Source organism: Ambystoma mexicanum, chromosome 2q, assembly GCF_040938575.1.
Source record: "Ambystoma mexicanum isolate Mex_15411 chromosome 2q, UKY_AmexF1_1, whole genome shotgun sequence".
In the NCBI taxonomy this organism is placed as follows: domain Eukaryota; kingdom Metazoa; phylum Chordata; class Amphibia; order Caudata; family Ambystomatidae; genus Ambystoma; species Ambystoma mexicanum.
In genome coordinates, this window is record NC_090924.1 from 316,402,546 (window position 1) to 316,421,120 (window position 18,575).

Here is an 18,575-nt window from a genome sequence, read left to right on the forward strand (position 1 = left end):
CAGTTTGGAATCAGTGTTGTAGGGTAAAACATGAAACATCCAATAGATGCAAATCACCAACAGTGTACTGGAGATTTTACAAAGCGTTTTCATGATACCTTTGTTCAAAATATATGCCAATATAAAAACATTTCCATGCTGGCTGTGCCCACGCATTTTATGCATGCTGCACCAATATATGTCGGTATTACCATATAAAAAAATGCCACACCACTGTGTGAAAACATATCCAGGCTGTCTCAGCCAATGTGGGCTGGTATGGGCACGTACGAACACTCATTATGTTTGTTTGCCTTTGCTTCCAGTAAATAAAGCCATATTACAGTACAAAAACCTGGCCGAACTGGCTGCAACAATTTAGGCTAGCATGGCTGTATAAGAACACTCATCAGGGTCGCTTTTCATTTAATTCCCAGTAAAAAAATGTCATGCCAGAGGAAAACAATACGTGCAGACTGGCTGCACCAAAGCAGGCCACTATGGCCATGTTAGAACTCTCAGCATTTTTGTTTTACACTTGAAAAGAAAATATATACAGACTGGCTACCCAATTTAGGCCACTCTAGCCATGTCATAACACTTATCATGTTTGCTTTTCCCTTGATATTAAGTATAAAATGCCATTTCAAAATAAAAAAAATATCCTGAATTGTTGCACCAAAGTATGCCAGTCTAGCAACTATAAGAATCCAAAATTGCGATAAGGCTAGCACACCTGGTTTGAAGTAACCAAGAATTTCAGGTCAATTCCTAATTGAAAGGATTTAATTACATTCAGGGTGCACGGGAGAAATACGTGACTCTGGCATGATAAGTCACTCTCTACAGTGGAAACAACAAAGTGTCCACGATTTATGGAGACTCCCGTCCCATGCACACCTATATATAGTTATATAAAACAAATAATTGACTGAAGTTCTCTTCACTATATATAGATGTGCATGGGATGGAAGAGTCCATAAGTCGTAGACACTTTGTTGTTTCAATAGCAACTGTAAGAAACCTGAGGGTATTCTCCCAAGCAGACCTCGAAAATCTCCTTTTCAAGTTGCCAGGGGAGAGCGGGAGCTCTCATATCCCAACCCTGGGGGTGGGTGAGGGAGGATCACCTGGGTAAGGGAACCCGGGGTTATTCTCAGGGAAATGCCCCAGGTAAGATGCGGTATCTTATCGGGGAAGAAGAAGAGGAGGATGAGATCCTGAGACCATTGTAGGATACTCCAATTCTAAAACCCCTCTTCCCAATGAATCTCCTTTATCCATCTTCCGCAAACCCTGTAAGAACCCAAACTCTGGTGCTGTGGGAAACTAACTCTCCCAGAATACCTGTCTTTCTGTCACACAGCCGAATATTCTCGATCCATGTCCCTCTGACGCAAACACCCAGTCTACCATAACAAGACACTTCCATTTCCACAAAAACCCCTGTCCGTCTCATGATACTAATCACAGTAATTCTCGTCTGTTTCATAAACCCTACCAATGTTTCCCTTTTAAGGTAATCAACCATCCTGGTATGGGGGTTGTAATTCCCTATGACACCTCTTCCCCATCCTACATCGTCGGATACTCTGACACTCCAAAATCCCCTTTTCCGACACAAACACTTTTGCACACCAAAGACAACGGACTAATGTGAAACCTGTTTACCTGACATGTCCCGACACAAGAGTCAGGCAGAGTCAGGCAATTGACCAAAATCACAAACACCTGACGGCCCTTTCCTTTCCCCACAAGGATAAACAGTGGAGCAAAAGAGCACAGAACGAGAAGGCAGACCGCAAAACAAGACAGCTATCCAGACCCAGCAGCTCAAGAGGAGGAGAAAGGTGGCAAATATCGAGAGGCTGACAAGGAGAGGTACGACCTTGCCCTTTTCGATGCAGACCCGTGAAACCTCCGCAGAGGAAATCATTAGACCAAGGACAATAGCCCAAGTGTGTTGCAACAGATGTCAATGGTACACAGAACATGTCGACGATGATAAGCGGAAGCGAGGGAGACTCCCGCTTCTGTGGTACCGGTCTTGAATCCAGTTATGAGGAACGCCAAGTGGCTCATCACAGTCGGTGAATTGAGGGGAGTGTGAAAACAGAAAGAGAATATCGAGGCTGAGTACCCCAAAAGGAAATACACCAAACACGGATTACAAAGGAACATACAAAGTACTTTAGTTTATACTGAACCCAGTTACAAAAATAGAGTAAAATCAGATAGCTATCGGCACTCAGTACAACACAACGAACTCCAGCGTGGTTCAGTGTGTTCAGTGAGAGACGCTGTACATTAAAATGCATTAGCTTTTTATACATTTAGTGGGCGCGTTGTCCAGCCCCACTTCGGGCTAATATTCCTTTTAATACATCACCGATCTAGGGTTCGTGCCAAGGCTCAAATAACCGCATATAACTGGTATGCTTTTAATACATGTATCAACAAGCGTATGCAATAACTGTGTATTCTAAAGTTTTCCATGCAGGCCTTCTTAAACATTAATACAATGTAGTTAAACAGATGTTCTTCGTTCAGTATTTGAATACATTGTCTCAACATATGCTCGTGGATTAATTTCATTGCACGAGTAATCCTTCTACACATAGGCCAATGAAGGACAAGGTCTCAGTTCATGATCTCAACAAGTGGCCTGCAGGCAAATTACATATTAGCTATGTACAGAGGTCAAGACGGCCCTGTTGGATTCTGGAATGACATCGTCCACCATTCTAGCTCACAGGGTGACTTTTACACAACAAATCCTAAAGTGGCGGTTTGACCTAAAATGGCAGCTTACATGGATTTAAGGTCAGGACCTTGCAACACAGATTTCTTTCGCAAGCGACTTTCGAGCAGCTTGGTTTAGGCCAATATTCATATATTTATTACAATAGGAGGCACAATATACTTTCTATTTCGACAAACCCTCCTTTTGGCCTATGCCAAGTGCTAAAAACGACTTTGGATCTCCTTGCAAATAACTCCATGCATCATTGTCCATGCACCCTGAATCACTATCAGAAATATCTATTACCATTAGGTCTTTTGCTAAAATATCCTTCAATACGTATTCTTTGGAAATCTTATCTGGGGCATACACTTTATGTCCTATCGAACCTATCGCTTGTGCGCAACATCCCCCTAGTATCGAACACATACCAGGCAGACACTGAATACAGCAACAAAGAAACAACAGTATTCCCAAAATAATCAATAAGACCGAACGCACCTTAAAACCCCAAGATCGCAAAAAGTCCCAGAACCAAGTGCTCAGATCCCAGTTTCCCTCGGGAACATGCACTTCGAAACTAAGGACGTGCAGATTCTGTATTGTCTTGAAGATAGTTGGGGAGGAATCTGGTACGAAAACACAGCAAGCGGACCCCACTAATTTGCATACTCCACCACGCTCAGCTAGAATGACATCTAACGCCATTCAATTTTGAAGTGCTACTAATCTTATCGCCTTTTGTTCTAACGTCATATTATAGAGTATGTCCGTGGTCCGGTTGATGGTTCTCTCCAGTACTCTCGCTAGTTTTCTGATATCTTCGGAATTCGCTATTTGCCCCCAAAATGGCACAACTGATTTAGCTAATACTCCCAAGACTTGTGCTGGGGTGTCACCATTCCCATCCCGCCGTGGACGAGCCTTCGAAACTTCTTTTGTACTAGCTATAAACACCCCAGGTAACAGGATCCCTAAATAACAGGTTCCCTGCCAATCCCTGGGCAACCACGGGAATGCTACATTACCGCAGACAAAATAGATAGGTTCGCCTACATACAAAGGTCTGTTCTCCCCAGTCAAATTTGCAACGTTGGCACAACCTAAAACAATTCCCATTGACTGAGTTCCATTCCTCTGTATGCAAAAAGAAACTGAATCGGGGCTATGGTTAACAGTGTAAGAAGGAGGCATGGCATCCTTATTGCCTATCGGAGCTATTTTAAAGGAAATCAAAGATTGGAAAGGACAAGACAGTTTGTCAGAAGGCCTAATAGAAGCAACATTCAGTTTACCCTATTTGCAAAAAGCGAGCATCTCAGGGGAGTCAAAACACGTTTCTCTAAACTATTCAAATTGGTGCCATCAAAGTTCCCTGAGATGCTATCATTCCATCGGCCAAAGAACAGTGCTCTAAGAGAAGCATAGCAGGCAGTTGTCAACGGTAAAGGATGAATATACCAAACTAGCCCCTTATCCCCTTGTTGTGGTAAATGTGAGCAGACCCAGCAGTTGGATTTATTAAAAAGGGCATGTGTAGCATTCATGATAAGTAGTAGAGTGTTATTGTGGTACCTTTGTCTGTGCTGGGAATCCCGAGGGGATAAAGTGTGCAAATGTACAAAGGGAGTAGGAACAATGGGTGCACTTTCAGTAGGCAACAAAAATTCTAAAGAGTGAGTTTCCTCGAGGTACCATAATCCTAAGGCAGCGACTATTAAAAAACCAAACATCATTATAAGAATACAGCAATACGTTTTCGGGGCCCAGGCATTTTGTCCATTGTCCCGGTTGGTCACCCCCTTATTTACAAGTCCCATACGAGCGGTAGCGTTGGTGGGCATCGTAGTCTTCAAATGAAAACTCCAAGGTTTTTTGCTGGCGACCTCCCGGTCGAGCAACTTCTTAGTCCTTCCACCACCCCAGCCAACAGAATCCCCTTTCTCAAATTTGGGCAAAAAGCAAACCCTCAATGACTCTTTTCCTTCTCCGAATGCACAGCCGAACCGTAGGTCTATCAGATGCACAGCAAAACTGTGCCGTAAGTCTATCTTCGTGGTCGCAGGTTATATCGTACTTTTCCTGGTACTGATTGATCCGGAAACAATATGTCGTCCCTTCCTGCTGGAAGCAACGTGTCGGAGGCAAATGAAGGGGCTGTATTTGAAACAGCCGTTTCCGGGTGCAACATTTTTGGAGAGTGTGGAGACAAAACGGCAGCTTCCCCAAGCCTCCCGGGCTCAGAGATATTCTCCAACACACTCTCAGTGCTGCTTACTGCTTTGGGATCATTGGTTGCAGTATCAGCGAGGGGGTCTGTTTCTTCTGTAGCGTGTGGCACAGGGCGAGGAAGTTTCTTGATGTGCGACGCATGGTTCCAGTTCTTTCGTCCAGCTACCCACACCGCTGTCTGGGTGACCAACAGGACTTGGAATGGCCCACGCCAGCGAGGCGCGAGGCAGGAGGTGTGCTCAAATGATTTGACGAGCACCCAACTCCCAGGTCGTATGCCGTGGCCGGGGCCCTCGTATCGCACAGGTAAAGCTTCTCGTATCTGGTGATAAATCAAATACAGGTTTTTAGTCAATTGGCTACAGTAATCTGAAAGTAGTACATTTTCAACATTCTTTAAAGTTCAACATTTTGGAAGGTTCCAGATATTGGCAGGTCTCCCCATTACCACCTCAAATGGAGAGAGCCCAGTCTTAGTTTGAGGGGTTGTACGCATGGCTAGTAACACAATCGCTAAGGCGTCTGGTCATTTTAGTTTGGTGCCGGCACACGTCTTAGCGAGCTTGTTCTTGATGATACCATTGTGTCTTTCTACTAGTCCGGCGCTCTGAGGATGTCTGGCCAAATGGAACCGTTTGTCAATTCGTAACGCTGTACATAACTGTAGAATTACAGCGGCGACAAAATGTGGACCATTGTCCGACCAGATAACTCTCGGCAAACTGAATCGGGGGAAGTATTCCTTTAACATGGTTTTCGCAGTGGTCATGGCTGTAGCATCTTTAACGGGGAAAGCCTCAACCCATTTACTAAAGGCACAAATGACCACGAGGACATATTTTAGATTGTTGCATCGTTCCATTTCAATGAAATCAAAGTGAATAACTTCAAAGGGGACAGAAGGTGGGCCAAAACTTCCCCTTGGAGTTGATGTCCCCTTTCCAACATTGTGTTGTAGGCAAATCAATCAGTTCTGGACATAGCCCTGGGCAATTTTCTAAATCTTGTCATTTGCCCAAACTTTTTCTAACATTTTCGTAACCTGCTGGGCACAAACATGTGTAGGGCCGTGTGCCATGACAACCATCATCATGACATAGGCATCAGGTAACAGCCATTTTCCTTTGACCATGAAAACCCAACACCCTCATCCATTACATAGGCAGCTACAGTCTCCCTTGAAACATACATCTCCGTGAAGAGATCTGGTGCAGTTTGTCTAGCTATCTGATCAGCAAAAGCATTCCCTTTTCCAATATCATCTACAATCTTTCGATGTGCTGCACATTTCATAACTGCTAACTGAGTAGGGAGCGCAAGCGCTGAGAGTAGTTGCACTATTGGGGAGGCATGTTGAATCTTGGTGCCATGCGAAGTTAGGAACCCTCTTTCTGACCAAAGTCTCCCAAAGTTGTGAACCACCCCAAAGGCATACTGACTATCAGTATATATATTTACTGCAAGCCCATCGGAAAGTTCACAAGCTCGGGTCAATGCTATAATCTCTGCGGCCTGTGCAGAATTATGCGTAATTCTCTTAGTCTCCACAAAAGTGCTCAATGTAGTGATTGCATAAGCACCTGTGTATGTACCATCTGGAAGTTTAAAGCAGGAGCCATCACAAAACAGCTCTCCTTGCGGATTATCCAAAGGAGTATCTTTCAAATCAATTCTACCCTTTGTTTCTTGTTTGGTCGTATACAAATAATCATGTGACTCTTCATCGCCGCAAGTAGTATCTTGCAGAAAAGGTAGGAGCTCAGCCGGATTAAGGACACAACACCTCTTAATTTGAATGTGAGGAGCAAACAAGATCAATTCATATCTTGTCAACCGTGCAGAAGTGAGGTGTTGCGTTTGAGTTCGGTTCAATAGAACATCTGCAGAGTGAGGCACCATCAGGGTTAGATCATGGCCTAGGACCATTCCCTCACTCTGTTTTACAGACGCGGCAGCAGCAGCGACAGCGCGTAAACATCTTGGCAAAGCGCATGCTACAGGATCAAGGGCAGAAGAATAGTAACCGCACGGCCTATTCTTCCCTCCATGTTCCTGCGTTAATACAGCCAAAGCACATCCATCACATTCATGCACAAACAACACAAAGAACTTTTCATAGTTTGGTGTGCCCAAAACTGTTGCAGAGCATAATGCAGTCTTAAGCAAGTCAAACGACTGCTGGTATACCGCATTCCATGGCAATGGCAAAGAAATGCCCTTCTTTGTCAAAGCCACCATCGGTTTGATCACTAGTGAGAAATTCGGGATCCACAACCTACAGTAAGAAGCCATACCTATCAAGGCCCTAACTTCCTTCTGTGTATTTGGGACAGACATGCCAGAAATGTGTTTTATTCTTTCAGGTGTCAATCTTCTTCCCTCCTTTGACAGGAGATAGCCTAAATAGGCGACCTCCTGACAACAATATTGAAATTCTTTAAGCGAAGCTTTGTGACCATGCTTAGCTAGATGAATAAGTAATAACACAGTGCCCTCCTTACAGGCACTCTCAGAGTCAGCAGCTAGAAGCAAATCGTCAATGTACTGAAGCAAAGTACAGGTAGAGGGCAATTCAAGGGTATCAAGTTGTTCTTTCAAAGCCCTAATATAAATACTAGGACTCTCTGTGTACTCTTGAGGTGCACGAGTAAATGTAAACGAGCGTCCCCCTAAGGTGAACGCGAACAAATATCTACTATCCTTGTGTATAGGAATACTAAAGAACGCATTCTTTAAGTCCACAACACTAAAGTAAGTAGCTGTAGCTGGAATCATGGTTAGGATTGTCGTTGCATCAGGCACAATTGGAAATTGTGGTGCCACAACTTTATTAATGGCACTTAAATCAATTATAAAACGGAATGGAATTACATTATCGCCTTTCTTGTACACGGGTAAAATTGGACTATTCCACAAACTCCCTGAAATTTCTTCAATCACACCGCGATGCACAAAATCGGAAACAATGCATTTCAAAGCTCGCTCGCCCTCATCCGAATTCTTATACTGGGGAATGCGTGGCTGCTCAATTCCATGTTTCAAAACTATCTTAACAGGCTAAATCTGTAAAACACTGACATCATTGTCGTCGACAGCCCACAAGCTCTCTGGTACATCACTGAATTCTGGAGGCAAAGGTCTAGTCAAAAATTGCGAGGCAGACAATTGCTGTGGTGAAATCGTCAAGCGTACTCCATCAGAAGAACAATAAATCACTGCATTTAATTCTTTTAACAAATTCAACCCCAGCAAGTTCTCTCCTCAATCCGAAGTCAACAGAAATGGACACTGGTCCGTAAAGGGACCCAAAGAAATAGGTACCGGCATAGAAACCAGACAAACAACTGGTGTACCGGAAAACCCTAAAGAAACATTGGTTTGCCCTGACAGTGGAATGTTTGGAACCCGCAAATGATCAATGGAACACTTCTGTGCTCCAGTGTCTATCAAAAACTGATGTTTCCTATTTCCCACTACCATTTCAATGTAGGGACCTTTCTGATTGACGGGAATAGGTGTAGGTGCCAAACCCTGCTTCGGGCAATCCTAACAAAACAGAATATCATCAAAAGGAAGCTCTTCAGACAAATATGCAGCGGAAGGATGATCAAATATATTCCTGGTGTCCACACTCGGAGTCTGATTGTCCTGCGAAAAAGGTTGCTGAGGGTCCTGTGTAAACTGACCTCTACCAGGGCCCCCTATGCCCGGGCGACCTCTGGATCGCCTACCCATATTACCAAATGTATTATTCGACCTTTGTTGAAGGACGGGGCATTGTGCTCGCCAATGACCCTCTCGACGACAATAAGCACACTGGTTAATATTCACAGGACCCAAGTGCACATTCCCCTGCGGGACATTCTGACCTCTAACCTGAGAACTACCCCCTCTGGGGCTCCTAACAATTTGCTGCAATAGCACTTTAGTTTTTAAATCGCCTTTCCGTTTTTCAATCCTATCTTTTTCATTATTGACACGGTTCTCATAGTACTGAGCCATGTGCAGTACTTCTGATTGAGATTTTGCCTGCCAAGCACTCTCAGAGGACATCATCTGTGACTGGATGTCAGGCAGCAATCCACGTACAAATTTGTCCACAAATGATCTTTTCCCAGACTCTGTGCCTAAGTCTTGTCCACTGAAATCTGAGAATACCTGTTCGAACCGATTAAAGAACTCGGTAGCACCTTCAGACTTTCCTTGGACACAGGCTGTAAGCTTGTCCCAAATAATTCTCTTTTCGGGAATTATGGTTTTTAATTTAACAATGATTCTATCAGGCAGAGTTAATATCACCTGTTGCGGTCTCTCGCCAGCTGGCCTTTCCCCATCGAGTCTGGTTATATTCGCCCATGTATCTCCCAACCCGGGTACATCGTCAATAGTTCTAACTTGTTTCCATAAATCTACGGGCAGGAGTACAGGAAACAACAAATCAATGTCACCTAAGGTGAACACTGAGGACGCAAAACGGATTCTATCTCTTTATAGAACCCTGTCGGGTTTTTCCTAATATCGGGGATAGATTGCCTAATAGTATTCACTTCCTGTCTTGAGAACGGGACGTGAACAAACTGTGATAAATAATGTGCAGGAATGTTCACAGCGACAACATCGGCCACAACCTCAACCTTCGGGACAAATGTCGGAGGAACCTCTCTCAAAGGCAACTGAGAAATATTTGACTCCGAACGCTTACTAAGCAACAGAGCCAAGTCGAGCGCTAAAGCAGTTGAAGAAGTGTCAAGTGAAAAAGCTCTCTTATAAATGCTCAATAACTCTATGGGACAACTAATCTTCCTTTTTACACATTCATCCTGCAGATATTCTATCATTACCTGTATCACTTTCCTCTGCATTTCTAACGTATATTGACTATATGTGTCATATACCTCAACTGGAGTTATCGATACGTCTGAAATCCATCTAACAAATTCGCATTTCCTCCGATATCGGTTTACGACACAGAAGGAACCGTTTCTGTACATACATATTCTCCTCTTCATCATCCTCATTCTGTAACTTTTCTAACTCCTTTCTATACCCAAATAACCTCTCGACATGCTCATTTACCTTCTCCACAGTGTCTCTAGAAAGCGCTAGAGTATTTAGATCCCTTAACCCTTGCGGAACATCCGCATTATTTAATCTTCCCCACATTATACATAACTGAATCCCTAAACCTTCAATAAAAACATTTTTCTCAGGAAAATTATCTGTATTACAAAGTGTGGCAAAAAAACGCTAGCTTGATCATCCTTCTCCATACAATGCTTAGCCCATGCAATTAACTCACGTTTCTTCTCCGGTGATACAGTATTGCGAGTGACAACTTTTGTTCCTGTACCTCAATTGATTACAAGCGGCTCAGGACCACTTGGAAGAGAGGGAGCAGGCAAATTCGATGGAGGTACTATAACTGGTGCGATAAAAAGAGGCGGAGGAGCAGGTGGAGGGACAAAAACCAGAGGAATAGGAACAACAGGTTGAGCAGGAAGAGCAGGAATAACAGCATGAAGAGATACAGCAGTGGGAAGAGGAAGATACGGAGGTGGCGCAGAGGCACCAGGCCTTCGTTCATTTAATATTTTGTCAATAAACTCATCAGAAATATGAAGATCTTTAGAAGGAAAGATTTTCTGAATTCCAAGTGAGAAATCCCTATCCATATTTTTAGTCACCACAGACTGTTTGTTTTGGTCATATAACAATGCTTTTTCAGCATTCGTTTTATGACGACGTGCATGTTTCTCTCTACCTTTAAGTTGTTGCAACGCTTCTTTTTTCCAATTCTGCAAAACATCAAATGCTGCAGGTCTAGCCTTTTTCTTTAACAAGACTGACTCCAAATATTCAATACGAGGGATCTCAAAACTACCATTGATTGGCCACTGAAGTTCGAAGGCATGTCTGGTTTGTCTGTGCCAAATATCATTAAATACTATACTTCCAATGCCATACTTACAGTACATAGTACATGCCGGTGACCCCGCCTGTGGTGCGGGACGGCTAAATTCCAAAGATTGTCTATCACTGCGGAATAATGCCCTAAAGCAGGTAGACAATTTCCCAGGCATATCTCAAATTCTTGGTGTTACCTGGTCAATAATTGTGTCTGCAGATACAATGCGCCAAAATTCAAATTGTCAGGGTTAAATTAAGAATCTGGTCACGACTCACCTGACCAAACCTAAGGAGGACCGATCAGTACTTCTAAGAATCATACCTAACTAATCTTACCTCGTGTATGGTGATTTCGGCAAATCAGCCCGCCTCGATAAGTGGACCCTCGTCAAGATGCCGTCTCGGACCACACGCTTATCGTCCAAGGATCGGGTCGTGCAGCGCTGTTGAGGTGTCACGTCTCGTTCAGGGGGCCCCTTATGTCACACCGTCCGATCCCGGTCCGATAGCGTGTGTCAACCTTCAACAATCCGGCATCAATCTTGAGGGTCCCTATTCGGGTGCCAACTGTGAAAACAGAAAAAGAATATCGAGGCTGAGTACCCCAAAAGGAAATACACCGAACATGGGTTACAAAGGAACATACAAAGTACTTTATTTTATACTGAACCCAGTTACAAAAACAGAGGAAAATCAGATAGCTATCGGCCCTCAGTACAACACAACGAACTCCAGCGAGGTTCAGTGTGTTCAGTGAGAGACGCTGTACATTAAAATGCATTTGCTTTTTATACATTTAGTGGGCGCGTTGTCCAGCCCCACTTCGGGTCAATATTCCTTTTCATACATCACCTATTTAGGGTTTGTGCCAAGTCTCAAATAACCGCATTTAACTGGTATGCTTTTAATACATGTATCAACAAGCGTATGCAATAACTGTGTATTCTAAAGTTTTCCTTGCAGGCCTTCTTAAACATTAATGCAATGTAGTTAAACAGATGTTCTTCGTTCAGTATTTGAATACATTGTCTCAACATATGCTCGTGGATTAATTTAATTCCACGAGTAATCCTTCTACACGTAGGTCAATGAAGGACAAGGTCTCAGTTCATGACCTCAACAAGTGGCCTGCAGGCAAATTACATATTAGCTATGTACAGAGGTCAAGACGGCCATGTTGTATTCTGGAATGACATCGTCCACCATTTTAGCTCACAGGGTGACTTTTACACAACAAATCCTAGGTGGTTTGACCTAAAATGGCAGCTTACATGGATTTAAAGTCAGGACCTTGCAACACAGATTTCTTTCGCAAGCGACTTTCGAGCAGCTTGATGTAGGCCAATATTAATATATTTATTACAATAGGAGGCACAATATACTTTCTATTTCGACAGGAGGAGAACCGATAAAAGCTGGGCTGTGGTGAATGAATGTCACGAAGTGGCGCCTTGAACCACGTACAAAGAACTGTAAAAGTATTAAAAGGGGAGACCAGTTGCAGAGGGAACCGGTACCACGTGGGTGCTAACTCCAGAAACTCTGGCCGATCCCCATCTGAGTGAAACTACAGATACCAGAAGGCCGTAGGAGAGCCATCAAGTTAGGTCAAACTGATCATACAGGAGGTCAAGTAAAATCCCAGTACAGTCGAAAGCCTTTGACCTAAGAACTGTAGAGAAAGCAAAGGAAGCAAATCCTGCAAACATTAAGAGCAAAAGTAATGTGAAGTTGGCAAGAGTGAACCCGGACGAGGGTTGCCCACTGGAACTGTTTAAAAAGACATTGAGATTCATGACGAGAAAAGCCATAGTAAACCCGGTGGAGGGAGGCTGAAAATTAAGTGGGGTCTGTGCCCTGAAGGGGGGGACCCAGGGTTGAAACCATCACCCAAGAAAGATTGGTGAATGCTGGAAAAGCCATAGTGAACACGGTGGAAGGAGGTTGAAAACAAAGAGGGGTGAAGCCATCACCCGAGAAATACGTAGAACAGAACTTTGTGTTTGTTAGTTATTTGAAAACCCATTAGGCCCTCGGAACCAGGAGGTAAAACCACCAAAGGCCCTAATACGGATAAGAACTTATTTAGGATCTAAACCCAGAAGAGGGAGATCTAGGGGGTGAAACCCAGCACCATGAGGAACAAGGGTCAGTGCCCAGAAGAGGGGGACCCAGGGGTGAAGAATCCTCACCCTAAGTAAAACCAAGAAACAAACTTTATTTTGTTGAAGGAACTTTTGTTTTGTTATTTGAATACCTCAGATCGTCGAAAGGCAAGAGACTTTGAAAGTAAAAGAGACTTGGCCAATCGAGGCTCCTGATAGACTGGAACAGAACTGTCAACTCGTGCTGGGTAAGCTCGAGTGTGTGCTGTGCTCAAAGATCCCACCTTAGTCCATGCTCAAAACGACGGGGAAGGGAGACCCAAGCTACCGCATCCTGACCTTTTATTTGAGAACACTTCTTTCTTTTTTTTAAAACCATCCCTTACCCTTTTTGTATTAGATGTAAGTTTGGCAATAGGTTTCTTAGTATAGGCCCCTTTTATTTGACATGACGCCACTAGGACTGACTGCCTTATTGTCATTTGATGGTCAACGCTTGCTCCCATCTTAGGTTTAGGTTTAGATTAGGCATTTTTCCAACCTGCATACAGTTTACTAAACACCCTTGAACTGTGATCACTTGTGTCTGTCTTAACTGTTTGCAGCATGAGGTCCTTACATATGGTGTCAGGAGTGGGACGTGATCCAATTGATAATAGTTGGAAAACTCTGTAACTTGTAGAGAATACAAATAGAGACAAAAACCTGTCAAACTCCTTTTCCCTCAATGGTGAGAAATCGATGGAGAGCATGACACCTCCCTTACCACCCTTAGTACAGAAAATGGGATTAAATTAAAATTCTTCCCCTTGACCTCTCAATCTATTTTTCCCGACCAAAAAACAATAGAGGGAAATAGCTATTACCCCTGAATAAGAACAAGAGAGGGTCAAGATCATCTCTCTTCATCCTGCATCCTGAAACCGCTGATCACCGCGCTGCGGCGCTCATCTACATTTCACTATCTGCCCTCTCCGGAGTCCCGCAGAGAAGGTAAGCCATTGTGTGGCTTTTTCATTGTTGCACACAGCCCTCTGCAACCTCCTATTGAATGTAATGTTATTAAATAGCATTTGGGAATTTTTCACTGCGTGATAGCACGCACCTTCAACTTCAAGGAAAACAATAATTAAACACTCTTGTGTTTACGGACTCTTCATGGCGTGATTGACCATAATAGCACCTGTTAGGGAGAAGTCTCTTATAAGGCTAATTTCCCAAACCTAGTGAGTCCCCCAGCGGCTTTGCTGGATTTTTGGGGTTTGTTTTTTTCTCCTGCTAAGAGTGAGACTCTTTTTCTCCCACTCTTAGGCATGATTTGAGTACTGTCTTTGACTTGGTATGTGCTTATGGGCTATGGGGTCTTTTACTCCATAGAGTATCATCTGTTTTGGTAGGTGTGTTACACAGCACCCTCAGTGCAGTAACACAGGGGTGTCATAGTGACCCCCAAACATAGACTCCATACCCTGGGACTGACTACTGTCTCTCAGGGCATGTAAAGTCACCATTGGCTTTATTAGTCCAAAATTGTGAACAGAACCAGTACAAACCATCATATTGTGGAAGTACTGGAAGGGGTTAATTAGATTACCCCTGGGTCTGTTTCCAAGGGGGCACTGTCCAGTCCCCCCCTTGTTGAGTTTCTGGCTGGTGGCAGTGGTTACCACGCGATATATTCCACCGGAATATTTCCTATGGGATTTTCCCATTCATTTTAAACGCACCACTTTTTTGGTGCATTGCAAAGATACCGCTGGTTTATTTAATTAATATAAAATTACCGGTTGGGTCTTTTTGCCAGAACTCTTTCGCAAAATGGCGTACGTGTCCGTCTCTGTAACTCCAACCAAGGTCGGCCCTTTGTTCCACTTTTTGGCGGGCTTCTCCACAGAAGCCCTCCAACTCGTACCACTCTGGGATTCACAGGATGTGTGGGTGGGGAAATTGGCACCCTGGACTGCGTTGCCTTAGCAACCCAAGTCGCACTCTGTCTTGATTGGCCCAGTGGTGAGTCACCCGCCTCACCACTTAGCATGTATGAGTGACAGCTAGGCGGTTTTTCTGCATAAAAGCAGGGCTTTTGCGACTGGAACTTCAGAAGTCGCCACAGGACCTAAGAAATCCAAAGAGGGGAGAAGCTGAGCCATCTGCAAAGACAACACCACCGGTGGAGCCCTGCTGCAACGACCTCACCACGTTCCCGACGACAAGAGAAGATCTTCAGCTGCAAGAGTCTTCTCCCTCTGAGCTGGTGGGGACAACCAGTTTGACATTCGCTTTCCAGGACGCCACTTGGTCGAATCGCCAGTGCCAAGCACCCCGGTGGCCGGATAGCCAAGCTTCAGTCCCCAGGAACCACGAATAAAAGGAACGCACCTTTTAACCGAACAAACTCCGCGGCTGGTTTCATCCCTGGGCAGTGCAACGACTCCAAGTTTCCTCGTCGACAAGATCTTCTCTTCCCCTGGTCGAAACCACAAACTGCACCCGCTGCCAGGAACAACTGCCACCGCTGGAGCTTCCTCACTTTTAAAGGTACTGCGTTCCGCCTGGCCTCCCTTTCTTCGGATCGCTAAAGGTGACCCTATGAAAATAGGAAAATAATATGAGGCCGGGAAACCCAAAGGAAACACACCAAACACCGGTTACAAAGGAACATACAAAGTACTTTATTTTAAGGTCAAGCGATGACAAAGTCAATGACAGGTCAGATAGCTATCGGCCCTCAGTACAACACAACAAACTTCAACGGGGTTCGATGTATTCAGTGAGAGACTGTACATTGGGACATTCAGGCTTTTATACATGTCTCCAGCCTGTTGTCCAACCCCTTCGCCGGTTAACCATTCCATGAATGTATTACTGGTCTAGGGTCTCTGCCAGGTCATTCTAATTTATTCATTCGTATGTGCATAGATCAGTTCTGTTGATACAGGTAATCCATTTACATGCAGGTCAACAGAAGGACAAGGTCTCAGTTCACAACCCTAACAAGTGGCTTGCAGGCAAGTTATACATTAGCTGTACGGATGTCATGTCGACCAGATTCTGTTCGGAATGGCATCGTCCACCATTTTGATGTACAGGGTGACTTTTACACAGCAAGAGAACCTAAAATGGCGGTTTGATTCAAGATGGCGGCTTACATCAATTTCTAAGGTCAAGACCTTGCCGTAGAGAGTTATTTGCGTACAGTTTTAAGCAACTTGGCGTAGGCCAATATACATACAATCGTTACAATAGTGTCACGCCACCCAACCCGGTTCTGTCCCAGCCCACTCGTGCGATGCGGCGTGCCACGCCTTGGAGGGTTTACCCTCGCTTTCGCCTGGGAGGTACGGGGCGTGTCGTTCCGCGCAGGTGCGGCCGACCTCTTCCTGCTTTCCGCGCATGCGCGGTGTACGATGCTCTCGGCTCCCGGCCGATTTGCGGCCCAAGCCTCGCTTTGGGTCTCCAGCACCTGGGAAACTACACGGCTTGCGTTTCAAGCCTCCCGGCTGTCGGAGGTCCTATTTAAGGAGCCCGGTGGTTTGGCATATCGCGTCTCAACGTGGTTTGACCGGATCGTTGTTTTGCTCCTTGCCCTTGTCCTGATTACCGTTCTGTCCTGCTTGCTGGTTTCCCTTCCTTTCCGGTCTGTCCCTTCCTTAGCCGGTTAGGGAATCCCTTCCTGTTCCCAGTTCCTTGCTCCTTCCCTCCTGGGGTGGTTCCCCTCTCTAGTGGTTCTCTGTTCCTTCTCTGGGTTCTTTGTCCTCCCTGAGCTCCTTGCCTTCCCGCCTTCCCTTGCATTCAGTGGCTTCCTGATTCCTGCTTCTGGATTCGACACTTCTCATCTCGCTCCAGTTGTCTTCAGAGAACCTCCAGCTAAAGACCATCAGGCTCCCCCTGTCAGTGCTTGCACTGTCCTGATGCCACATTAATCAGGGGTGAGCGAACCTGTGGCATCGGGAGCTGGTTCACCTCCAGTCCGGTACCTATTTGGACGGGAGTTGGGCTGGTTCCTGGTGTCACTCTCACTTCACTACAGAAGTACTGGCAATCTGGCATCATCTACTAAACAGACTTCTGGACGAACAGGTACGCTGCGCCCTAGTGACGCCATCTTTAACAGATTGAGACGCCAGACTTCAAATTCTTCGGAATCAGAGATGGATGAGAACACCAGGCTTCGTGATGAGATGCAGGCCTTACGTGCTGAGATGATTGCCCTCCGCCAGGAGAACCAGACCCTACGCCAGATGGTAACCCAAAGCAATAATGCTGTTCCTCCGCCTGAGAGTGCTATGGCTCACACCACTCCAATCAAGTTTGATGGAGACCCCAGACGTGTGGGGGAATTCTGCAATCATTGCCGGATACACTTCCTGTACCGTTCAGCCCACTTTAACAACGATAGAGCCAAGATTGGATATATTTTGGGCAATTTGTCTGGCAACGCGCTTGCTTGGGTAACACCACTTGTGGTTTCTAACAGTCCCATTTTGGGTGATTTTGTGGCCTTTGAAAAGGCATTTTTGGAAGTATTTCAGTCCCCCAATCTGGCTTCAACAGCACAGAACCAGTTAATGGATTTAAAACAAGCCAACACAGACATAATCTCTTATATAGGCCGTTTTCGCCAACTTGCAACAGATTCTCAATGGCCTGAAATAACACAAAAGACCTTGTTTCGCCGAGGATTAAGAGAAGAGTACAAGGACGAGTTGTTACACATTCCTGAACCCGAAGATCTACAGAAGCTCATTGAACAGGTGCTAAAGATCGATCAGAGATTGGCAGAGAGAAGAGGCGAAAGACGCCGTTTTGAGAGATCGGACCTCAGACCTCCAATTCCGCCCGCTGGGACACCAGTGTCCCCGAACACCACTCAAGAACCCATGCAGTTAGGTGCCGTAAGGGGCCCTTTGTCTGAGGAAGAGAAGAAGAGGAGGAGGAGCCAACGTTTATGTTTATACTGTGGAGCCGCAGGTCATTTTCTAGGTACCTGTCCTCTAAGACCAATCAAGAAAGGGGGAAACTAGGTGACCTGTCCTGCTCTGGAAAGGCCCCGACAGGTCTGATCAAGCCACCAGTCCTTTCCTGCTCTGAATCGGTATTTCCACCCATGTTGCCTGCAGTCCTCATGATTTTGAAGGTCAGTCTCAAGTGGCTGAATAGAACAGTCGAGATCCGTGGATTATTGGATTGTGGGGCATCTGGGAACTACATCGATGAGCGCTTTGCCATCAACAACGGCATACCTTTGCTTACCAAGAAAGAAGTGATTCCAGTTGAAGTAATTGATGGAACACCATTGGCTTCCGGCCCCATACGATTACATACTATAGGTATGTTGTTATGCATCAAGGGACACGAGGAGAAAATCGCGCTGGATGTTATAAAGACACCTTCATATCAAGTGGTCTTGGGGTTACCTTGGCTTCAGCGACACAACCCCACTATAAACTGGGAAACACGTACTTTGGAGTTCGCTTCCCCTTTTTGCCTTCAAGAATGCTGTAACTCAAACACATCTTCTAAGACGTCAGTCTCGACGGCCTTAGTCCCAGCTAAAGAATCATCTGGTTTATGTTCCCTGTCGATGATACCATCTGAATATGCTGATT